The sequence below is a fragment of the Lynx rufus genome, unplaced genomic scaffold (assembly GCF_022079265.1).
Source record: "Lynx rufus isolate CCGP_SWC_20201006 ecotype Redwood Valley unplaced genomic scaffold, mLynRuf1.p SCAF_1, whole genome shotgun sequence".
NCBI lineage: Eukaryota > Metazoa > Chordata > Mammalia > Carnivora > Felidae > Lynx > Lynx rufus.
This window is the reverse complement of record NW_025814823.1, coordinates 168,333,465-168,360,151: the sequence shown is the minus strand read 5'-3', so window position 1 is coordinate 168,360,151 and position 26,687 is coordinate 168,333,465. Positions and strand designations below refer to the sequence as shown.

The 26,687-nt window shown below is 35.3% G+C and overlaps 1 protein-coding gene and 1 non-coding gene across 2 annotated transcripts in view; one reads left to right on the top strand and one right to left on the bottom strand.

Annotated features, from left to right (window-relative positions):
- The window catches only part of FBXL17 (F-box and leucine rich repeat protein 17), a 495,516-nt gene that overhangs the window by 289,909 nt on the left and 178,920 nt on the right, over positions 1-26,687 (top strand). The window lies entirely within an intron of this gene.
- LOC124523003 (U6 spliceosomal RNA) lies at positions 7,437-7,543 on the bottom strand. Its single transcript, XR_006964891.1, has one exon. It is a non-coding gene; the product is annotated as a U6 spliceosomal RNA (small nuclear RNA).

Sequence of the window (26,687 nt, the reverse complement as noted above, 5' to 3'; positions counted from 1 at the left end):
AGGAAACATCTCCAACATTGTGTTAGGAAACTCAGAATAATCAGGAAGATAGGAAAAGAACCAATCTGATGGCTGCCCGGGAGAAGACAGTTTCATCAATGAGTTTTGGCAGATCCGGACATTGTGGAAGTTGTGTTAAGATGAGATTCTGTTCTAGATTTTTGATTTAGGAAATTCTGTGATAGGCAATTTTACTGGAGTTGTACTCTAAAATGTAGGGAAGAGAAACTGAATTAGAATGTACCAAGGAGTAAATGAAAGAGAAACAGAAGGGACAGCAAGTGTAAATGATTTGGCCTGTAACCACGAAGGGCAGGAACATGTGTGACGATGATTTCACAGTAAAGTAGAATAAGGGAAGTTCCTTTTAGAATTTGAGAAACACAGAGGCATCGAGAGGCTGACTAAGGTTGGGACAGAAGAATAAGAGAGAAAAAATGGTCAAGTCTAGAATGAGTAGGTAAGGTTGACCACCAATTTCAGTGTTTGGGGATCTCTGTCACACCCAGCAGTACTCTGACACCAGCTGGATGTCCTGCAGTTCAACTCAATTCTGATACCAGTTACCCAGAGATAACATCAGATCCCATAGATGAGGGGCTCAGTCTACTTCACATGCCAGGTGCATGCCCAGCTGTTACCAGTGCTTCTGATCAACTGGCTGTAACTTGGAGATTCCAACAACCCCCTTCTTGGGTTTGATTAATTTGCTAGAGCAGCTCGCAGAACTCAGAGAAACATTTTATTTACTAGATTATTGGTTTATTATAGAAGGATATAACTCTGGATATATAAAAGCAGATAATAGCCAGATGGAAGAGAAGCAGAGGGCAGGGTCTCGGGAAAGGGCAAGGAGCTTCCATGCTATCCCTGAATGGCTATCCCCAAAAGCTTCATGTGTTCACCAACCCTGAAGCTCTCCAAACCCCATACTTTTAGGTTTTTATGGAGTCTTCATTACATAGGCATGATTGATTAAACCATTGGCCACTGGGAATTGATTAAAATTTCAGCCTCTTTCCCCTTCCAGGGGTGTGGTGGGGCAATGACAGAAAGTTACAGCCCTCCAATCACAGGGCTGGTTCTCCTAGCAGCCAGACCCTTCCTTGGGCACAGGACCAAAAACCACCTCATTAACATAACAAAAGACACCTTTATCTCCCTCATCACTTAGGATATTCCCCAAGGGTTTTAGGAGCTCTGTGATAGAAAGAAGGAGGAAGACCACATACGTATTTATTATATTTATTATAAATCACGGTATCACAAAGGGACTGAAGAGATTAGGCTTGGAAAGGAGTAGAGCTACTTCCTCTGTGACATCAAAGCAAGTTGAGAAGAGGACTGAATGACTCTCCCCACCCACCTACTCACAGGGGTTGTGGATGAGGAAGGTGACTTGGAATCAGATTTGTGTCAGTTTAGATCTAGCTTGAGACTGGACAGAGAGGAACCCATGCAGTTTGCTGAAGTCACCTTCACAACTGGAAATGCCAGGAGTGAGATGCAGTTTTCCATCTAATTTCAAGCCTATGCGTGAGATACGTGACACAAATGGAATTTTGTTTTTCCAGCGTTACTGAGTCTTGAAGCAGGTCGTTCCTGTTACAGATTGTGCTCCATTGCCTTTCACCTGAAAACTTCATACAGATATACTTCATTTGAGTATAGTAGGATCATGAAATTCTTAGTGTCTACATTTCTACTTTCAAAACAGGATATTAAAATGTGTGTTTTGGCAACAAAGCCAAGTTACACTTTGGGAATTTCAGGGAGACTGAATTTGTCCCAGCAGTGCCACCTAAGATGCTATTGCCATTTGTATCTCAGTAGCACATAATGTTTCACACATTGATTTTTTTGTTTTGATCTCAAGATGCTTTGGATTCTGATTAGCTCAGACAGCTCTTTCTCCATCAAGAAACTGTATTTCGTTGGTTTAAAAAGAAAGTATTATGTCAGTGCCTTATCCACTTCATGTGCAAAATTACCAAAATTTTTTTTTATTTTTTTAAGGATTCACTTTTATTTACACCAAAGTGTTTCCTTAAGCTCCTGCTGCAAATTAAAATTGCATTTCTCAGTGTTAGTTACATGGTAGTGGCTATTATGGGTTTGGGCCTCTCTGTTTTAGAAGGTCTTTATGCTTTGCTGCACTCTGGAACTATACAGCCCTAAATTACCTTAATCTCACTAGTCCAGATAATAAGGATCAGAGTTAGTAAAAACTGTCCAAAGCAAACTATATATTTTTAATTAAGTGACATTAATTTGGATATCTTTATATCTATGTTTTCAAAAATGCTGAGATCCTTGCAATTGAGGTTTGGTTTACCCTAATGAGTTTACACTAATGAGTACTGGTTTGATTTATGCAATAGAAACAACAGCAGGAAAGCAGATACATCTTGTGAGATGGGTTCGAAGCATTTGTAGTGATGAAGTGTACCCTTGCGAAATAAACCCTGTCGGTGACTTAAAAACAGTGTAATTTTTCAGTTTTCATTTTATGGCAATTTCTTTCTTCATGCTATCATGAAAAGCTCTTTGCATTTGCTAGCATGAGAGATAAGATTTTTAGTAATAGGGAAGACCTGTTAAGAGTATCTTTAAAAGTTACTGTCTCTGAACTTAACAGGAGTGTTCAAAGATAGCCACACTTCATGGAGATGAATGTAATCCTGAAGAAAACCATCGTTAACCTGCTCAGAGCCTTGTGATTGGATGTGTTATTGAATCTTTTGCCAAATTTGGCTTTGCAGGACCTGACTGAGTATAAATGGAATGACAAAGTGAATATATTAATTTATGCTGAGATTTTCCAACATTGGTAGATTCATATACAAATCTGTTATTTGGAGAAATACTTGTACTTAATCTGCTGTTTTAATGCATAATATTTTAATTTGAAATATATGCTATATGTCCAAAGAAACCTCTTAGGACAGCAATAAAGGAAGAATCAAGCAACTAACATAGATGGGTAATTCTCTTTGTAAGAATATTCTATACAGATTAGTTTTGTTATTTGACCACTGGAGGGCTTCAAAATAATTATAGCTAGTAATCTAGAATATAAAATGAAAAAAAAATCAGTTATCAATACTATAGAACTTGATTTCAGGCATCTGCATAAGGAAGGTTTTGAAATTAGAAAGATATATGCAAAGAGTCGTCAGCTCTCATTTCTTCCTCCAGCTACGTGGGGGCGTGACACCCTTCAAACCACCCCCACCCCCCCAAAAAAAAATAAGACTCCTTTCTTTACTGACCAGTCCAAGGTGGGTAGTGAGGGTGCAGGAAAAATAATCTTCCTTTTCTCCATGATCAGTAAGAAGTTAAATTTACCTCTGTGATACCCCGACCTACAGGTTATAAAATCCAGCTTTTTAATGAGGATAATTTTCTTTGTGACTTTGTCCTATGAGCCCTTATTTTCTATGTATGCATACTGCTGGCATGATGCATATACAAAAGCACATTAGCAGAGATAACAGAAAATTATCCTTTAAAACTGATTTTCCCTTTTTCTTTCTTTACACACAGACATCACTCATATTCCTTATCTTCTTTGACTTAAAAAAAGGTATGTCCTTAAGGTTTCTATTTTCAGAATAAATAAGCATTCTTGAATAGCCAAACTGTTAAAATTAAGTCCTTAAATCCTTAATATCTCCCCCTTTAAAATACAAAATCACTCGTTAAATGTAGGTATAGCATAGCACAGGGAGGAAAAGCAAATGATGTTATAGCTGCAGTAAACATGATTCATTTGTACATTTTAGGACATCTTCTCCGTGTCAATTTTTCATATTTCTCTTCTACTCCCTAAGTAACAAAATGTCACATGAAAGGATCAAAATATTCCTTGCTGTAGATCATGGTGTGTATGTGTGGTGTGTGTGTAAAATATCACACTCACACCTTCAGGCGTTTGTTTTAAGAAGAAATCTAATGATCTTATTTTCAGCGGAATCAGATGTTCTTGAAATATTTTCTTACATCCTTTCAAGGCCGAGAGTATTTCAGTTGCCCCATTAGTTAGCACCAATGTACAAGTTTGCTTTTTGGGTTTTTTGTTGTTTTGGTGTGGGTTTTTTTGTTTGTTTTTTGTTTTGTTTTGTTTTATTTTGTTTTTTTGGTTAAAACTGTCAGTGTTTGCACTGTGAATGCTATTTTCCAGGCATTCATTGCTCAGCATAGACTGTAAATATTCGTTTTGGACTAACACTTGTCAGAAAAAGTCTGTGAGCAATTAGGAGTATTTGTATTTTATTTGTATAAAGAGAACTTTTTTTGTGTGCTGTGCTTTAACAAAAGCATCATTGGCTCAAAGTATTTCACGGTGTTTTCATGATAGTTGACTTTAGATATTTTGGTAGAGTAAGCATGTCAAAACATTTAACTGCAAATTGAATGCTATATGTGTATTTTAATTGCTATACATTTTTAAATGAGACATGTTAGATCACAGAGGCAGGAATTAGCAACTTTATGATATTTTCACATGTTGAATGAAACATAAAGGATTTAAGAAGTAATATCAAAGTGTCTGTTTTCTTCAAGTACTCTAGGCTTTCTGAAAATATGAGGAAATGGGAAATGTCAACACATGAAGTAAAATAAGTGAGGTACTAGAGCAGCTGTTATCTGTCAATAAATGTCCAAGCATAATTGCCAGTAAAGAAGACTGCAATTTGAGAACACGTGCTGATACATGATTGGAATCTCACCACGTGATCTGTTAGATGATAAAGTGTATTTCAGAATACTGTGCTCGCCTGTTAACTTAGAATCGGTCATATTTTTATTTTTCTACAAACAGTGACAAATATTTATGAATGTACACTAAATCTGGACTTCCTGACCCACTGTTGGTTCAGTTTCCATTCTTGTGTTAAGGTGTACTCGGCTCTGGGTGGTAGGAAACTGTGGAGGAGCACATCCCAGTCGGTAGAGCCTTCAGGTTTACAACTTTCCCTCCGTTCCTTAAGAAATCAAACACAAAATTATAAACAAAAAACTTGAATTCTAAATGTGCAGTAGTCTTAGTCATAGTTAAAATATCATACAAAAAATTTATGAGAACATATGACCAGGCAAATACAACGCAAGGATTGCTCCCAGGCCTTAGAAGGGCTCATGGAACGTAGAGGCCCTTAAGCTCGAAGATTACAGAAACTAATTTTCTAGTGATTATAATTATTCCTTTAAGTTTTCACTTTCTAGTCACATAAAAAAGTATTTTTTCTTATTTTACCACTTACTTTAGGAGTGCCTTTGCATGTTTTAACTGAAACTTGAATGTTATAGTCAATTCATTTAATCAGTATTCAGTGAATGATCATTTATTGAGCTGCTAATATTTATGAGATTTGGTGCCTGCTAATAGGAATGCAATGATATATATGGTCCTGGATGGAAGGTTTTAAAAAGTACACATATAACAATGTAATCATAAGAGTTAGGTATTGTCTATTTTACATGACTCAGACAGACTGTCTAGTTAGTGTATAGCCCCCCCACATTCTTATGATAACAAGTTTTTCTGTTATTTAAATTATTACTGATATCCACCACTTTCCTTTTAGAATACCTTTTCAATGAGATATAATCTAGTTATGTCTTTTAGGACATCTATTTAAAACATAGTCTAGATTCAGAGTTATATGATACCATGACCTTGCTTTATTGTACATCTAAGAAGAAAATTAATAATTTATTTTTTTTAGAAGATAAACTAAATAATCCATTTGTAAAATTTATTTTTGCTTTAAATGCTTATTTAGATTTTACACTTATATGCTCAGTGCTTATTTTCAAGATCCAGTGCTTTATTTAATGTAAGATATAATTATCTCATTTACTTCCATATATAAATCAGAAAACCATACTGTAAAGGCATATATGTTGTGTTTTGAATAACTGAGAATAAAAGTGAGAAATTCTTTTTTTTTTTTAAAACATATAACACTTCAGTTTAATTGCTTATAAAGATATTTCCATCACTCTTTTCTACGTATATTTAAAAGAGGAATAAGAGTCATACGCTGAATTATTCATGCTTGCCTGAAATATGAGTGAAGTCTCATATTGGATTTTGGACCTTCTATTACTTTTTAAGTTTTTCCTTGCCACTGCCTTAAATTCTTTGTATTTGCATGGTTCTTAATCCAAAAGTAAATGACATAGTTTTTTTTTTTTTTTTAATTTTTTTTTTTCAACGTTTATTTATTTTGGGGACAGAGAGAGACAGAGCATGAACGGGGGAGGGGCAGAGAGAGAGGGAGACACAGAATCGGAAACAGGCTCCAGGCTCTGAGCCATCAGCCCAGACCCTGACGCGGGGCTCGAACTCCCGGACCGCGAGATAGTGACCTGGCTGAAGTCGGACGCTTAACCAACTGCGCCACCCAGGCGCCCCTTTTTATATATATATATATATATATATATGAAATTTATTGACAAATTGGTTTCCATACAACACCCAGTGCTCATCCCAAAAGGTGCCCTCCTCAATACCCATCACCCACCCTCCCCTCCCTCCCACCCCCCATCAACCCTCAGTTTGTTCTCAGTTTTTAACAGTCTCTTATGCTTTGGCTCTCTCCCACTCTAACGTCTTTTTTTTTTTTTTTTCCTTCCCCTCCCCCCATGGGTTCCTGTTGAGTTTCTCAGGATCCACATAAGAGTGAAACCATATGGTATCTGTCTTAAAAGTGAGAAATTCTTAAATCCTACTTCAGGTAAACAGTGTAATTATAAAACAGGTGATAGCCTTGTGAAAATATCCAAGTTTATAAAGCAGATAATAAAATGGAGAAAAATTGCAGTTGTTCACCTTCCAAAATGATACATAATGAAAAGAACACTTTAAAGTTTTGACACTGGCCTCAAATTTTAGATACAAATTATACACTTGAAACCTGCTTTATTCAGGAAAATTCATATATAGTTAATTTAAAAGATTGCATTATAGTTCCCAAGAATTATACAGTTGTTTGAAGTCACTTTAGAATGGAGATTATAATTACTATGATCAATGCTTTTTTTTTAATTAAATATAATTTATTGTCAGATTGTTTTCCATACAACACCCAGTGCTCATCCCAGCAGGTGCCCTCCGCAATGTCCATCATCCACTTTCCCCTCTCCCCCAACCCCCATCAACCCTCAGTTTGTTCTTAGTATTTAAGAGTCTCTTATGGTTTGCCTCCCTCCCTCTCTGTAACTTTTTTTCTTTCTCCCCTTCCCCTCCCCTAGTGTCTTCTGTTAAGTTTCTCAGGATCCACATATGAGTGAAAACATATGGTATCTGTCTTTCTCTGCCTGACTTATTTCACTTAGCATAATACCCTCCAGTTCCATCCACGTTGCTGCTAATGGCAGGATTTCCTTCTTTCTCATTGCCAAGTAGTATTCCATTGTACATATAAAAAAAACATGGAAGCTTCACGAATTTCCGTGTCATCCTTGTGCAGGGGCCATGCTAATCTTCTCTGTACTGTTCCGGTTTTAGTATATGTGCTGCCGAAGCAAGCACTATGATCAATGCTTTTATTTTAAGTATGTGATACGATGGTGGGGTCATGTACATGTATGCATGAGACCAGGCCAAGTATATATGCCAAATTACTACCACTACTACTGCTGCTTCTTCTCCTTCTTCCTCTTCATCCTCCTCCCCCTCCTCCTCTTCCTCCTCCTCCTCTTCTTCTTCTTCTTCTTCTTCTTCTTCTTCTTCTTCTGAGAGAGGGAGGGAGGGAGGGAGAGAGAGAGAGAGAGAGAGAGAGAAAGAGAGAATGGGGGGGCAAAGATGGGAGGAGAGAGAATCTCAGGCAGGTTCCACACCTAGTGTGGAGCCTGTTGTGGGGCTCAGTCTAATGACCATGAGATCACGATCTGAGCTGAAATCAAGAGTTGGAATCAAATCAGTCGCACAACAAACTGAGCCACCTGGGTACCCCTATATGCCAAACTTCTTTTTTTTTTTTAATTTTTATTTATTTTTGAGAGAGAGAGACTGAGCAGGGGAGGGGCAAAGAGGGAGGGAGACACCGAATCCAAGCAGGTTCCAGGCTCTGATCTGTCAACACAGCCTGACACGTGGCTCAAACTCATGGACTGCAAGATCATGACCTGAGCTGAAGTCAGACACTTAACTGACTGAGACACCCAGGCGCCTTCTTAAGTAAAAAAAGATTTAAAAGATAATCTATATATTTAACTTACCTGTTACATAAATTAATATTAATGGTTATTATGTCTTAGAGATTTAAAATGCTTCTTTCATTGGCCAACACAGTGACTTAGTTAATAACAAACAGTAGTAGTTTGCAGACTTTGAGTGATTTCTAAGATTTCATAACCCTCCTTATAATCAATTTCATGATGTCCCCCAGGAAAAGCATTTTGAGTTTCAGAGCCTAGGTCTGCCCAGTTTCTCTTCCATTCTTTCCCTTCTTAGCATTTGGAAGACGTTCTCATCAGCAACGGTATAAAGTAAAAATCCCTGCCAGGAACCTGACTTTCAGTAGTTCTCTGTCTCCTTATGAAGCCATTCGTTCCTCAGGTACTGTCCATTTTTTCTTTGGTAGCCCTTCCTTTCTCATATGAGATGTATTGGTAACCATAGGATTTCTAGCTCAAGTCCTGGTGGTTTTATTTCATTTTTCTCATTTTTTTTCTTTTTCCTTTTTCTTTTTTTTCCTCATCACCTCTTCCTTGAGAGGAATTTTGCCCTACAATTTGAAGGCTACTGGAAAGAAGGACTCTTTTAAAACTGAGATTTAAAATCCTTTCTTTCAGGTTCAATCCAAGTAGTTTTCTTGTTTTCCTATCTAGGGATAGGAATCAAACATATACCTTGAATTATTAGCTTCGAGAGTAAGAGGTTAACTAGAAGCAGAATTTATTAATTTTGAATTGTCTTCCTCCTCTGTAAAAATTCATAGTAAATCATTCTATAGTCACAACATGGAAAGGGTCAATTGCTACATTGTGTTTTCGAATTTCAAGTTTTTACCATTATAAAATATGAGAAAGTACTTGGCAATACTTTCCAAATAAAAAATGTGTATACCTTTTGACCTGGAATTCTACTTTGAGGTACTTATCTAACAAATAACCATGTGTGTAAAATAATATTTAAGGATGCTTACTGTATGTGTTATTTGTATGTACAATGTAAAACTAACAAGTTCTATATGAGAAGTTTAAAAGTAAAATGCATCTTTCTTTTAGGCATTATACATTTTCATTAGGATTAAAAGAATGATCTCAGATGGTCTAGGCCTCTTAAAAGCTGAAATTAGTTTCTAGTCAAAGATACCTAGAGAGGTATATAGTCCAACTATGTAAGTAATTTATAAGCATGTTTTTTTATTCAGGTTAAAAAAAAAGAACTGAAAGATCACTGGGAAATTACCATCAGACTTTCTGGTCCCACTAATATTGGAGGTTGATTTAGATATTTCTCCTGCAGAACTTGTCTTGATAAGTAGATACATCTCAGGGGATAAAGTCCAAGTATTTAACTGTCAAAGACAGAAAAAGAGTAAGTAAAGAAAAGCCCAAGACACCAGTAGAAGGAGAACTAAATTTATCTAAGACATAGTTAGAGGACAAAAACACAATCAGGGTAGCTCTACAAAAAAAACAAATAACAAAAAACAAAAAACAAAACAAAATAACAACAACAAAATAAAAACACACAAAAAAACAAAAACAAAACAGACGGAAGTTGGTAAAATGTCCAAAGAAAAGTTCTCCCAATGATCTTGTGACTCAGCTATTAAAAAAGAAAAAAAAAAAAAAAGAGTGAAATGCAGAAACAGCATGTATGCAATGCTATTTATGGGAGACAAACTATATATATACACATACATATGAATATGTATATATATAACTTACCCATGTATATATACACATACACACATATGGTGTATATTTGTAAATGCATAGGTTATCTGTGGAAGGCTATTCATGAAATTGCTAAAGGGTAGATAGCTAGCCTCCAAGGAGAGAAACAGGGCATTTAGGGATAGAAGAGTGGGGGAGTCTGACTTCATTTTCACTGTCTTACAGCTGTATCATTTAAATGTAATCTCTCTTAAAATATATATCTAAAAATAGATAGGATGTTTAAAATTAAAAGTAAAAAGAAGCAGGCCAGGTGAGAACCTTTGATGGAAGAAAGGTGCGGGAAGGAAGACTGCCCCAAACTGTTAAGCCCAGGAACCCTGAAATAAGAACACCAAGCCCTTTAGGTCTAACTGTCCATCTCACAAACTCTGACCTGTAAGTTTCCATGTGGGGGAGAATGCACCCATCTGACCAGGCCAGGGAGTCCGCTTGCATTTCAGAAAGGTGTCATTTTAAATTGGTAAGGTAGCATTATAGGAGTTGAGTTTTCATGAGTGTATCCCAGATAGACTTCTCAGTTTCCCTAAAAGCACAAAATCATTCCTGGAGTACTGAGGACTAGGTCCCAACTTTGCCGACCCAGGTGAAGTGTCATCCTCAAGAGGCCTGCCATGCCTCCGCTGGGCACCCACCCATAGATGCCATGTCTGCTCTGTGACTGTTGGAGGGCTGGGTGCACATGTTGTTTGCCACCCATCAGGATCTCCCTTGCCCTGAAGTTTAGTTTTTATTTCATAGACTAAAATGAGCTCAGATTCCAAGAGAAGTAGGAAAATGAGTGCTCATTATCTACATTAGAAATTGTGAAGTTATTTCTCAGAAAGTGAAACTTGATGGACCCATAAAAGAATATTATCTGTGTGGAGAATACTTCAGAGTAGAATAAAGAGCATGGTAAGTGATTGACTGACATAAATATAGGTGTGCCTGCAATATATATTAATAAACAGGGCCGTAATATTAGGGACCAGAAGCAATCTATTTCATATTTAAAATATCAAGTAAAAACTATCTCCACAATTATGAATATTTAAACAGTATTATTGCTTCTCAATATATAACACATGCAAACATACCACATCATTTTTATTGCCAAAAAGGAAAAAATAATTAAAACTATAAAAAGCTGTTCTTAGTGTCATTTTAATGTCTTTGTTATTGCCATTTATCTCTGAGAGATAATATGAAAAAGAAAGTGAGAAATAATGCATCAGTAGATGATAAATTTTATTCATAGCAAACTGTTTTAAAAAAATCACTGTTGCTTTTTATGCAAGCGAATGACAGGGAAAACAAGAAAGACATATCTGTTATAAATGCCTGTTTCATATTTACATCATTTTAAAAGCAAGGGTTTGCTTCTTCCATCAACTTTTCAATTTAGTTTGATTTTTGTCTTACCTATTTTCTTAAACTTAGGAAAGAATTTTATTCATTTCAATGAATGCATGCATGAAGGAATTTCCAATACATGGTTGCATTGTGGGTACACATACAGATCATTCACTCACGACTGTGACAGATTAGGAATATAGTTCAAAGACTGGGCTTCTTATCTCCTCAAGTGAAAACAGTAGAATGAGAGGCCGTGAAGGTAGGGGATTGACAGTTCAGGTCTTTAAAAGCCACATTAAACTAAGATTACTGAATGGCCTATGCTTTGTACTGAACCTCACCTCAGGCTTGCTTGCAAATGAGACAGAAGGCTAAATTCTTGAATAGCTGACTAGGAGAAATGATGATGCCTCTCTAGGTTTAGATAACCAATTCATTGCAGCATCTCCTTTTCTCAGAGTGTTCCAAATAAGACCATCACCATCATTTCTCAAGCCATTGGGGAACAGTCTGTAGGACAAATGACAAAGTTCTGGGGAATGTCAACTTTCCATTGTGATGGATAAAGCAATTTTTTGAAATGAAAAAATGAACTTTGAATAAAACAGAAATGCATGCTTTGGGTGTAAAATGTTTCTTGACATACTAACTGAAAAGAGTGTGATATAACATTGTGTCTCCAACAGTGTATGAAATAAAAGAGAGAAACACCCACACATACACAAACACAAAAAGCTACATTATTAGAAAACAATAAGAGGAAATATATAAGCAGTGACTGGTGACTGCATTAGACTCATAGGATTATTTTTTTTTCTCTTTTTATTTTCCTGAACTCTAACTTTTCTTTTATGAACCTGTATTGCTTACATAATAATGAGGTGAAAAGAAAGCCCTGTCCTTTGGAAATGTAGTAATTTTATGTTTTTATGTTTTTGCAGTCACTCCTTTGTGCAATCTTAATATTCTATAAATTTGTATGTTATAACGTCAAAAAGAAAAAGTGAGAAAGGAAAATAAGCCATAGACAATTTAGAATAAATACCAGAAGAATATTTAATAAATGGCTATTGCCCCCCTCCAAAATGTTGGCATGAAAATTGCGTTAGCATCTTAAATCCTAGATTGAGAATACTAGGTTCATTAGGCTAGGGAGTTTATCTATTTAATATGTTCCCTAGAACATAGAATCCAGCTTACTCCCAGCTGTTGAATAGTTTGTGATTCTTATTTGTGGCTCACTTTGGGGATTCTCCTCTCATTCCTTTCTTTTTCATCCTTGGTAGAATTGCCAACTTTGTTGTTAGAAAAGTTTGTGTTCTTTTTAATTGATACCTATACTTTTAAAAATATGAATTTTATATAGCTGGATTTCTAGCTTTATGTTGTATAGCCCTCGTATCCATGGCCACATAAGTATGATGTCTGTATGCTAATATGCTTACTTAATCTTTAATACATTATATTTTAATAATATAGGAATGCCAAGCTACGGAAGAGCAAATGAAAAGGTCATTTTTTATTCATGTACTACTGAATGTACCTTCTGCTTGTAGCTCATTATACATGCAGTTGAGCCCAATTTTTTAAAAGTGGAAAGCATACCAAATTAAACCACAAGTTTCACAACTGATGTTCCTTTTGTAAAAGGAGTGCTCTCCATCTTTTCAATTTTATTTATTCTGACTGCTTGTTACTCATTTGTGCTTCTCTCTTCTCTGTTATAGTCAGAATTTCTAATCCCATTTCAAGCAGAAGGCTGCCACTTTTCATCAGAGAAGAGGCAATAAACACGCATCACGCTTATATATGCGGGCTTTCATCTGGGGAGCTCAAAGTGTTTTATGCATAAGTAGCATTTCCCCTGGCTTTTTTTTTTTTAAGTAGGAAAAATAAAGTCTAGAGAGCTTAAATGACTGAAGGAGGCCCACACCTGCAACAATGGAAGTCGTGATTTTAATTAAATATATAATCTATGAAAGTATTCAGGATTCCTTGACCTGGATATCAATTTATATGCAATGTTTGAAGAGTAACAAAATTGTGGAGAGTAAAAATTAATACTAGCACACTCTTGTCAGTTAGGGGAAATGGTAACATAACAAAAATGAGCTCTAATGTAGAGTAACTTCATAAACTTGACTAATTCATTTAATGCCTTTAAATATCGAGATTATAAAAAGAACTCAATGGGAAAGGAAAAGTCTTTTTAGGGTCGGGCTTTTCAGTGTTACTAGGGTTGAAAGGGTCAAAGAAAGAGCAACCTCTGTATGGGGTCTAGTAGGGCAGCAGGAAAGGCCAGTCTCCAGAATTAGCCCCCTTCATTTAATCAATCTCACTCTTTCTTCCTCCGTCTTTCCCTCTCCCTCTCCCTCCTATCTTTCCTCCCCTACCTCCCCCACCTTTTCTTTTTTTTTCTTTTTTTTTCTTTTTTTGCCAAAGACATAAATGATCTCAGTGGTACAATTCAAAAGCGCGAGTAAGAGATTGACAGAAAATAGGGAATTAATAATAATAATAATAATAATAATAATAATAATAAAAGACCATCTTATTTTGAGTATGTCTAGACTTAAGTCTGTGGTTTTCAACCTGCCTTGCACTGGGTCTGTGGGCAGGGCCTTGGGGAGGACTTAGAAGGTCTTTTGCCACCTCCACTTTTGGTGATGGTGGTGTTGTGCAGACTTGGTTTAATATGTGTGGGGGTGGCGGTGAAAGTGGGGGGAGTTTGACTTACATTGAGAAGGAAGGCATAGGATGTGAAGGCGAGGATGGAACGAGAAAAATTAAAACCAAAGAAGGCTGTGTCTTTGAGAGAGTGATGGGTGAATTTAGAGATTTAAATGTAGAAGTCAGAGGTCGTTGCTTTCTGTGATGAATGAGTGTTTGGGAAGGTAGTTTTCTGAAAAGGATTTTCAGAAGTGTAACTAATAGTGAGAGTCGAGTGGCTAAGGTACTAATCTGTAAGAGATTATTGAATTTGTTGGCATGTGACACATTCTGTCTGGTGAAAAAAATAGGCTAAAAAGTGCTGTGTGTTCCATAAACTCTTATTAGAGATGGGTGGCTGAGAGCTTAGTATATCAAATAATGGATTGGGTGAACACCAAAGGGACGTCCATGTGATCTCACTATATCTCTCTGCCATTTATAATGCAAACCAGATTAATTTCCTAAGTAATATAGTTACTGAATTAATTCTAAGAAAAACTTTAATTTCCATCTAACTGAAAAATGGCATGAAGTAGAATTTACTAATACCAGTCAATATATTTTTTAGCTGTGCAATGTCTCTATATACACATATTTGGGTATAGTGATATTTAGGTAAAATGTAGATATATACTTAGCAAATAGTAGTACATATATACTGACGATTTCCTCCTGAGTTCCAAGGTATATATATTTATTTCCCCTGTGTAGAGTGTAAAATCACTCCCTATGTAGATATGATGAAAAGCACTTGATCCCCCCCCCCCGCAAATTATCCTTATAAAATTTAGAAATACTCTCGAGTGTCATAAATGCCTGTCAATATAGTAGTTGGGGGAAAATTGTGGGTATGTTAGTCTAGAAACAAATATCTAAGATGTCAGACACCTGCCTGATATTCCCACTGCAAACATTTCATGCTCAAAATTGCAACCTGACCATGATGTTTGTGATGGTTCCTCTGGAGAACAAAGCAGCATAGCAAAAAAGCAGAACAACAGCATCCTGAGGCAATATTTTTCAGTGCCCGTAGCTACTCCTGCTTAGCCTGGTGGCTCTGGACCAGATCTGCAGAGAATGCCAGGGAAGTGCTGGATAAAAAGCTTCTGACACGTCCTCCTGCTAAGGCACCATGGCCAAATCCGATGAGGAGAGGCCACCACTCATTGGCAGTGCAGCCACTTTCCAGGGTCCAGTGATGTGGGAGCAGGTCCTCAATCCCTCTAGGCTCTTGCTTCTTCATATGTAAATGAAAGGATGATAAAACCCTTAAGGCCCTGCCAGATTTAATATCCAGAGATTATGCCATTTAGCCTCATCTGCCCTGGAGCTAGTCTTTGTCTATACCTTTAGAAAATGCACTATAGGTCTGTACCTAGTGGATAATGTACTAAATAAATATTCCTCTATGTAGTAATTATTGTAAAAAGGAAAAAAAAAAGCATAGTGTAGATTATTATTACAGTCAAGTTTGAAATATCAGAAGTTGTTCCCCAGAACAATTTACACTTGGGAAAATACTTGGTCAAGTCAAGTGAAATGGGCCTGCAATACTGTTCAGAGCTTTTTCTGTGCTTATATGCATTGTGACCCAAATCAGTTTTTTCATCTGATTTGAACGAAGTCTGTCTTTTTTGTTTGGAAAGTCTCTGCATTCTGGCAAACAATGTTTTTGGCTCTTGTCAGTATTCAGCTAAATAAACATCAAATATAGTGAGTGTTTTTCTTCCTAAAGTCTGCCCTTTTCCTAGCTTACTTTTGTCTCCAGAGACAACTTTTGTGGAAGTATCTCAAAGCATTAGGCTAGGACTTCAGTTTTAGGAAGAGGTGTAGAAATATCGGAATAGTAAGAAGCTACAGACCTGGCCCAGATTTACCTGGTGTTTTGAGTTCCATTCCCCTCCCTTTTCTCATATAAGAAAGTGTCCGTGTAGATAACTAGTAGGGAAGGAGTGCATATCATAGATTCTGAATTATTTCTAGCTTTAAGTTTATTCTCTTAGAGAAAAAGCACACACTTTGTAATCATAATCATGCCAACCTCAGTTTAAATCTGCCACTTACTGGATATAACAGTAAGGCTGTGCTCCTATTTCTGAATTTGGAAAATGGAAAATGGTAGAATGGAGTAATATATCACAGAATTAAATAGGTAAATATTTGGCAAATTACCAGCTATTGAATGCTCACTAATGTTACTGGCCTTAATTCTTTCATTATCTAGCAGAGAGGTCCTAGATATAGGAACTAGTAACCTGGTCTCATTCCTTTACTAACTTATTACTATCACAACATATTATATTGTTGCCCCCAGGACTTAATATCCCTACAACTCAGTCCTCGCAATTATCAAATGAAAATAAAACCACATACACAGTGTTTTCAAGTATAAACTAAGATAATAGATGTATAATTAATTTCAGTTTTTTAAGATTTTATTTTTTTAAGTAATCTACACACAACATTGGGCTCAAACCCACACTCCCAAGATCAAGAGTCACATGCTCCACCAACTGAGTCAGTCAGGTGCCCCTATTTGAAAAGATTTTTAAAGTACCAATTAATAATGCCATTTTTTAGTAGCAGTAAAATTATTATTGACTATTACTCTGACAGTGGAACCTTTTTGTTGCCAGTGAAATATCTATTGTAATGAGATTGCTGAAAGTTTAAGCATACTATTTTAACAAAATCCCTTTGGACAGATTTAACAAAAAGTACTGAGCCTCTTGTTTTCCATCTTACTAGGAAGGTTTATATACTTTTAAACATTTGTATACAAGTTCTTTCATCTTCAACAGCACAACTGTAAAAGATTTAGAGTTTTTGAAGATTATGCATTTAATTTTTGCTAAATTGTATATAGATCAAATCCATGCATCCAAAAGCCTCCAAAAAGAGAATTTATACAGCCTGGGGAGATGGAGTTAAAAATTTATAAGTCTTTGGGAACTTTAAATGAGAAAGACGTTAAAAAAATGTGTTTTTGAGACACTTAAAACTACATTTTAGAACTATGGGAAACTAACTCTTGGTAAATTCTTAACATGAAAAGAATTTCTTGTTGAAATTTTCATAATGAAACTTATGATGTTAATTTCTTCTATTACATTAAAGACACACCATTATGAAAATTATTAATTTCACAATGCGAAGATACTATTGGCATTGATATTTTGTACAAGTTATCTTAAAGCATTTTGTTTTGAAAGTTTATTTCTGATGTGAAATTTTAATAGTTTAGTACAAAACAAAATTTTTTAAAACAAATTTAAATTTTATTTTGAGACATATGTTTATCTTACATTATGTCAAACATTTTTTTTTCCTAAGTTTTTCATTTGTATATCTGATCTCTTGAATAGACTTTGGGTTTTGAAGGCATTTGCAAAATGCTTTTGGGTGGTTGATAGCTTACCTGTCTTTTTTGATAAATCTCCATTTCCTTACTGGATATTTAGGAGAGAGATCTAGATTCCTCTGGGATATGTCTCTAAAGCCCTGGATGCTTATTCTGTCTATTGCAGCCATCTATTCATAATTCACTTTCCAAGTGTCAATAGTTAGATGGGCATTCTGTAATTTCCTGTAGGAGTTAAGTGTGTAGACAGAAAAAGTCTTAAAATTGTATTGTTGAGAAAATATTTCAAAACATGTAAATCATTGGTAACATTGTGTTCCATCTAAGATATGCTTAAATCGGTAAAGATCATAGGCCAGGTGTCTATTTTCATGCCATAAATGATGACAAAGAGTGCTTCATAGATGTTTTTATAGGAGTTTATTGTAGACCATGTGAGTCCATAAATTTCTGTATGCTAAGTTCCATCTCTGGGCACAGCACTATATCAAAACCATGGCATGAGAAATCTCTTCTGCTTAACACCTAGTCGTGAAATTTGATTAAACATGAGCCTCCTGTATTGGAAAGAGGAACATTCTCATGCCAATAATTTTAATATTTAATAATAAAATACTAAAGATTTAACTTTTTAAAATCTTTTTAATTTTTAAAAAAATTTTTAATGTTTATTTTTGAGAGAGAAAGAGCACAAGTTGGGGAGGGTCAGGGAGAGAGGGAGATAGAGAATCTGAAGCAGGCTCCAGGCTCTGAGCTGTCAGCACAGAGCCCAATGTGGGGCTCAAACTTAGGAACTGTGAGACCATGACCTGAGCTGAAGTCGGACGCTTAACCAACTGAGCCACTCAGATGCCCCCTAAAGATGTAATTTAATTTAAATTTAGTAAGAAAATACTAAAGAAAAAAAACCCTTAAAATATTTTACAAATACATATTTTCTGATTTAGAAGTATTAATAATGGCTAACAACTGAAATAATAATTGAGTGCTTATGATTATGAATCACTGTATGTGTATTATACCATTTATCTTCACAATAATCCTGTGAAGCCATTATCTCCATTTTATTGTTAAGGTCATAGACCATAGAGGTTAAATAATCTGGTTCATGGTCATACATCACAAGACAAAACCATGTGTGAACCTAGACCTCTGATTCCAAGTTCTGTGCTATAATGCTCCATATCTACTGATACATTGTTACAAATTTTATAGTTGCTTTATTGCCCCAAATATCTAAACCAAATCACTCCTACATTACCAAATCTGCACTCTACCTTTATATTCTTACATATTTAATGTCTGATAGTCAACTTTCATGATAAAAATCTCATGCCCACAAAACCTCAGAAATTATCTCCTTATTCCTACAAATCTTTTGGTAATTAATGTTTTGAAAGAAAGATATTAAATCTAAACCAATTTAAGAATATGGAAGAGGGGCGCCTGGGTGGCTCAGTCAGTTGCGCGGCTGACTTCAGCTCAGGTCATGATCTCGCTGTCCGTGAGTTTGAGCCCCGCGTCGTGCTTTGTGCCGACAGCTCGGCGCCTGGAGCCTGTTTCGGATTCTGTGTCTCCCTCTCTCTGACCCTCCCCCGTTCATGCTCTGTCTCTCTCTGTCTCAAAAATAAATAAACATTAAAAAAATTAAAAAAAAAGAATATGGAAGAAATATTAAAAAGCTGTAATATAGAAGTGTCCATGTTATTCATTCTGCTTTGTGACTTTATTTGTGACATATTCTTATTTGTGACTGTTTCTTGAAATCTTGACATGTCAAGGAAAATATGTATCATCCTATTACATGTGTGCATCTGGATACCATAATTTTATTTAACCTATTCTACTTATGTTTGCAGTAATAGAATTTCTGTGTCATAGGACACAGTCACTGAAAGTTTTCTTAGTTTTGTTCATCCTATATCACTAGGATCCAGAATATCCCTAGGCCATGTATGGCGGTCCTTAAGTATATAAAATGAAGGGATGAATAATACCAGACTACATTCCAGAATGATGTTGATAATTTATGCTCCTGCCACATGTGTATCTGTTTCCCCATATCCTTCCCACAGCCAGATATGAAAGTTGACAACTAAGTCCACATTGTCTTTTTATAAATAAACTGCCTTTTGAGTGAGTCTAGAAGCTCCAAATGATCAAAACTCATAGCGGCAGCTGTGTTTGGGGTGGCTCCTAGACAGCAGTCATAATATCCACTGCAGTTTTAAAAGGCAGTGTCAGATTTCTAAATGCTTATTCATAATTCAAGATTTTATTATACCTAAATATGTAATTCTTATCATTTTGAAAGTTTGGTTTAGAGAAACTAAAATATAAAGTTTTCTATTTTGTTTCCCAAGATGTAAAGTAATATCTTCACCATTTTTACTATTTTTAAATAAAGTACCAAACAATGTCATTTTTAAATTTATGATGATGAGGAATTCTGGCATGGGGCTTTAGGCACTTATTATGTATTCATTTTATGCTGATTTGCTGCATTGTCATGTTTTCCAACAGCTTTGAGATAGGGGCTATAATTAAATCAAAACTATAGCAAAATATATTTTACTGAGATAATTTTTTTTTCTATTTTCAGTATATTAGAACATACAGCTAGGATTTGGGGTAGCTTTCTGTGATTATTGTCCCCAAAGTGTATGAATAAACCTCAAAATTAATTAGTACTGATATTCCACTGTACAAATGAAGACTGATAATTTTTAACAGGAAAAAATATTTTAATTCTGGTGCTTTATTATAGTGACTTTGAATATCTTACATAACTTGGCTTTTGGAAAGGAAGCTTATTTTAAGCATTTGTTTTCCTTTTAGAGCAAAGTCATCATCTCATTGTCTTATAACTAGCTAAAATGAACATTTACTTTCATTTTAAGCTACTGCCAATTCTTTTGTTAAGTAAGCAGAATATAAATAAATAACTTGTCATTTTCTAAGTCTAGTTGATATCAATACATTTTACTGTGTATTTTATCTTTGGTCAAATGCAAAACACAGCTTTTTGCAATTTAGAAAGACCCCCAACTTCTGATTTATAGAGGCCATAGTTGTGGTAATATGATCTTCATTCTAAAACTATAAACATCATATCATTTTCTCAATCTATACCACTTTAATCTGATATTATGAATCAATCAATTAACTTAAATAGTAGAAATAATATTTGGGACAGGATTTAAAACAGAAGTAATCTATGGATTCCATTAAGTTAAAAAGGGGGTCCAAAACATTTATTAAAGAACAACAAAACAAACTTGTAACTCAGTAGAAACTCTTCTTTTCTGCCCTTATGGGGATTAGTATTTGTTTATTTCAAGAGTTAAGGGGGAGGTAGGGATTGTAAAATAAAATATTAAAGTAGTTTGTATCATTTAAAATTCTATAAATGCCCACTTATTCACCAGTGTTCTGCTGAAGGACCAAGACCTTTTATTTGTACAAGAGCGTTCTGATGGGTGTTTCATATCATCTCACCTCTGCCAACCCCAATTGCATCATCAGGGATCTCCAGTTTTCAGTACATTAAAGTGGAATGTGCACTAAGATACTTCTTAGCACTAAGAAGCAATATAAGTACAAACCTTCTAAATTTTAGACTTTCCCCTAAACTTTTAAGATTATCTCACACTAATTCAAAAGCATTTTTAGTGAGTTACTTTTATCAGATATATGCAAAGCATTCGACGTAGTTTTATAAAAATAATTATCTCTTTTTCACTTTTACATTTAATTTATTATAACATTTAGTTAAGTTGCACAATTAGAAGAACAAATATGGATAGCATAAAGAGATTTTAGGGTAAACACATTAAACTACCATATGATAAATTTTAAAAATTTAAAGTTTATCATGGAAAGTTTCAAACATATATAAGTGTAGAATCAAAAAATGAACTCTTATGTACCCATCACCCAAATTAAACAATTACCAACATTTTGCTGTTCTTATTCATCAATTGATTTCCCTCTAACTTTTTTTTTTCCTGGAGTCTTTTAAATTAAATCCTGGGCAAATACTTATTTGTAAATTCTTTTTTTTAATGTTTATTTTATTTTTGAGAGAGAGAGAGAGAAAGAGAGATAGAGTGTGAGCAGGGGAGGGGCAGAGAGAGAGGGAGACACAGGACCTGAAGCAAGCTCCAGGCTGTGAGCTGTCAGCATAGACCCTGACTTAGGGCCGAACTCATGAAGGACAAGATCATGACCTGAGCCGAAGTTGACGCTTAAACCAACTGAGTCACCCAGGTACTCCCCTCATTTGTAAATTCTTCGGTTATCTCTAATGAATGAAGATTTTTATTTATTTTTAAAATTTTTTTTTAACATTTATTCATTTCTGAGAGACAGAGAGAGACAGAGCATGAGCAGGGAAGGGGCAGAGAGAGGGAGTAACAAAATCTGAAGCAGGCTCCAGGCTCCGAGGTGTCAGCACAGAGCCCAACGTGGGACTTGAACCCACAAACCGTAAGATCATGACCTCAGCCGAAGTCAGATGTTTAACCGACTGAGCCACCCAGGTGCCCCCCACCTTTTTTTTTAATAATTTTTTTTACATTTATTTATTTTTGAGACAGAGAGAGACAGAGCATGAACAGGGGAGGGGCAGAGAGAGAGGGAGACACAGAATCTGAAGCAGGCTCCAGCACAGAGCTCATGTGGGGCTTGAACCCATGAACTGTGAGATCATGACCTGAGCTGAAGTCAAGACACTTAACCAACTGAGCCACCCAGGCACCCCGATGAATGGAGATTTTTAAGTGTACACATACAATACTATTATTACAGCTAACAAGCAACACTAATTTCTTTAAAGTCTTTTTTCAGCTTATTTGTTTAAATTAGGATCTAAACTAGGTTACATGTTGCATTGGGTTGATACATGTTTTAGTTTCTTTTGGTGAATAATACCCCCACCTCCTACATTTGCATGTCATTTATTTGTTGAAGATCATGAATTGTTTGTCCTACAAATTTCTTACATTGTAGAATTTAGCTGATTGTCTTCTTATGGTGTCATACAATATGTTTTGCTACTTGCCCATCCCCCATATTGCCTATGAATTGATAGGTAAATTAGAAGCTTGATTAAATTGAGGTTTCTGGTTTTTCAGCAATATACTGGATAGGTAGTACCAGATATGTCTTAATTAAATCAGGAGGTGCATCACATCTAGAGATAATAGAAATTTTAAATAAAGTAACAATAGCTAAGATATGTATCATTTAATATGTGCAAGGTAGAATTCTAAACAACTTACATATATTATTTTAATCTTTACAAAATCCTTTTGAAGTGAATGTTATTTACCCCACTGCACAGTTAAGCAGAGTAAAGCACAGGGAGGTTTAGTAACAGACCAGATTTGGTCTGGTCCCTGGCTCTCAGACTGCGAAATTTGTGCTCCATAGCACTCTGCCATTCTGCCTCTTGAAAGCACTGACATTTCCAAATTACACTAAAAAGAAATGTGTTCCAGATCCTTCTAGTAAACATACCGTCTTAATTCTGTAAGCAAATAAATGTTAAAGGGTATATATTTTAAATAAAAAGTACTTTTGAACTATGTTGTTTACCTCATCTTCCTTCTTTGAAAATAATACCTTGTAAACCATATTTATTTTCTTGCTGTGATATTTACTCTCACATTGACAAATTGTGGTATTTTCTTTGTCCTGAAGTAGAACTTGTCATGGAAAGTGAATTTACTTCCCTCAGGTAAATATTTCCTTTCCAAGATCAAGAAGTGTAAGATGAGCTCCTTGAAATTAATAGCAATTTATAATTTTCAGTAGCCGTCACATTTTTTAAGAGTTTATTACAGTTTTTGTTCCTTCTTTTGCTTACCTAAAAATGAATATTATAGCGTCTTCTGAATCATTTTGGCTTATCTAGTGTAGAAGATAAGTCTACTAGGAATTCAGCAGAGCCCACTTCATGTTTCTAGTACATGTTCTTATCCTATTATTATACTTTTAACTTTATGGATTTCCATATACAGTTTTTCTCCTTTTAAATCCCTTTACATTTTGTTATTACATGCTTTTTATCCTTTATGGTAGCCAGAGTTTTCATAGATATTTCTCCTCATAACTACAAATTATCTAGTCCTTCTGCTTAAAAATAATGTCCTACTTTGTTGATATATTCTCTTTTTTTAAAGTTTGTATTTATTTATTTTGAGAGAGAGAGAGAGAGCTTGTGCATGCTGGGGAGGGGCAGAGAGAGAGGGAGAGAGAGAATCCCGAGAAAGGACCCCAACACGGGCTCGATACCACAAACTGGGAGATAGTGACCTGAACCTAGATCAAGAGTTGGACACTCAACTAACTGGGCCACCTAGGTGCCCCTTATTGACATATTCTTAATAAAAGTGATGTATTTAGTCCTTTTATTTAGAATTCTAAGTATATACAAGGGCATGACTTGTCAGCACCAATCCTTCACTCATTTCATTCAACAAACCTGTCCTGAGCATCACATCACAGATGAGTAAAACATGGACCCTGCATGAGGTCAGAACTAGAAGTCAGGTCAGGATGATGAGCTATATACTTCATACAGTGGTCACAGCAGAGGAGAAGGAAAACCACGGGTCAGGAGCAACAGTCAGTCTGAGAAGAGACCAGCACTTGGGTCTGAATTAAGGGTTTTAAACCAATGTGGATGAATATACATGGTATTTTCAGGAGTTGCAAACCTAAATGCCCATAAAAGCCAGACAAAGAATGTACACGAGTAAAGTAGATCAAATGTATTCATTAGGGAATGGTGGGGACTGTTACAACTAAAGAGCACATGTCTGATCTAAAAGCATTCATATTCAAATGTTTGTTTAAAACACAGACTCAGCCATATAAAATGTGGCTGGACTCTATATCTATGGCTGTGGTAAGATCTAAATATATTAAAAGGCATAGTGTTTTGAGAAAACATCTAGGTAATAAATGTGTTCAGTGCACCAAGTCAGACAGTTATGCAAAATATAAGTGCCAGAAGTCATTCTTAGTTTTCAATCTACACTGAAAGAAATAGGTGGTGAACAAAATTTGAACAAAAAAAAAGTGGCGGAATCATTGTAGTCCATAAAATGGGGGGATAGAGTGTTCGCAGTGAAGTAGCAGTCATTATAAGATCAGGCATTCTACTAGATTATTGTTAAGCAGACCAAGTGCATGCTTAGTGTATCAGCACCACGGGGACAACATAAACAATCTGGGGGGAAAAAAGAAAACAACTTTGATCTTCCTTTTATAAATTGTACAGTTTAGTGGATTTTTTAATTGTTATGCAATTACAGGTGAGAGAGAAACCATGTGGTGTTTTTTGTTTGTCGAGGACTTCATGGCTTCTGCTCATCTTTATCTGGCCTGGATAAGGCAATAAAATTTAAGATTCCAAGAATAGAGGGGCTAGGTGTTTGGCTGAAGACCAGACTCAGGGTGACTGGGTATGGGTGTTAGAAGCTGGGGTCAATAAGGGTGACCCAGTCTGGTTAAGCATCCGACTTTGGCTGACTTCGGCTCAGGTCATGATCTCACAGTTGGTGAGTTTGAGCTCTGTGTCGGGCTCTGTGCTGACAGCTCGGAGCCTGGAGCCTGATTTAGCTTCTGTGTCTCCCTTTTCTCTTTATACTCCTCCCCTGCACTTGAGCTCCTCTTTCTCTCTCTTTTTCTCTCAAAAATAAATAAACATTAAAAAAAAAAAAAAAGAAGTTAGGCTCAATAACAAATATGGCCCTGTACTAATATATGAATACACAGCCCGATGCCCATTAAGACTTCTTTCTCCCCCAAATAATTCTGAATGCCTCTTTATAATTAATGTTTGATATTGGTTGTACTATCTGTTAAGAGAGATTTCCAAACTTAAAGATTTCAGTTCTGTATTAATTTTTGCAGTAAACATGCATTTATTTTTCCTTGCAGGGATTTATAGACATTGATTCTAATCAGTGTTTAAAGTTCACTTTAAAAAGAATTAGACTGAATGTTTTGAAAGTTATATGGGATAATTGAATAATGTAGAAGTATAAAATGACTTTTAAAAGCTTCCACACAGTTAATAACTTTGCAATTATTTCTTAGTGGTTTCCATTTTTAAATATTGATATTATGAAAAATAATACAGTAGTTCATAGAATTCTTACTGTAGTTTTACATAATTGTGAAATAAAGGTATCTTTTTCCCTCACTGAATACCAGACTTTGATCATGTAAGGTTTTTAGTAATATGCTTAAAGTTATTAATATCTTCAAGTTATCTTTATATTATGTATCAGAAGGCTCTTTCAGATGTAGCTGAAATCCTCAAATATGTGCTTGGCACATCTTTGTATGGCTTACTACGAACTTTTATATGTCTCGAGCCTTAATTGAATACTTTAAAAGATTCATGACTATTTCCCTCCTTGATCCTATTTGGAAGCCATGTTTACAGAATTCTTTAAGTACCTGATGTTTAGTTGCTTTACCCAAATCATCTAGATCAGAGGTGAATCATTGTATGTAAGACATAAATAAAATTTACAATGGAGTGGAAAAAGATAAACTGTCAGGTTAAATTTTCTTTGATCTTTTCTTTTTCTGTGTTCACATATGATTATAGAAAAACATTGACTTTATCTCTTCAGCAGTACTAAGCATCTTAATGTTCACTTGAAATTTTCTGTATGTTTCAGTTAAGATTTTTATTTTATATATATTATATGTAGCTATGAAAATCAGTGGACTGCAAGTTTCTTAAAATTGGCCATTTTGCTTAAATAATTATAAATAGTAAAAGAAAGGAAAATCATTTGTTTTTATCCCCAGTAATTGAAGAAAATTCTGAGAGATCCACGGTATCCAACTTTTACTATTTGCTGACGAATGCCAAAGTCCTAATCTAGTTTCTGGCTATATATTTTTTTACAATGTTCTTGGTAATAGAATAAGCAGCCTACTTTGTAAGTCACAACATTCTATAATGTCTTCCACCAAATACTGATTTAGGTTATAAACCTTAAATGATGAAAAGCTTGGTGGTTATAGAGGAGATCATAGTTTGGAGCTGATTTTAAATTAGTTTGTAACTTCTAGTTCAACTTACGAGAGATAATGTGGAAAGCAACATATAAGGTAACATTGAGGGCTATATGAAATGACTAAGACTTCTTTCCTAAAATTATCTGATTACTGTTAGTTACACTGCCTGGGATAAAGATGATAAAAGAAATGGAATTAGCCATGAAGATGTCCCAAAGACCTAGCAGATGGAATGTTGCATCTGGGCCAAAAAGCTATTACAAAGAGTCTATACCAAGCTTTGTCTGTATAATGAGTAAATCCATAT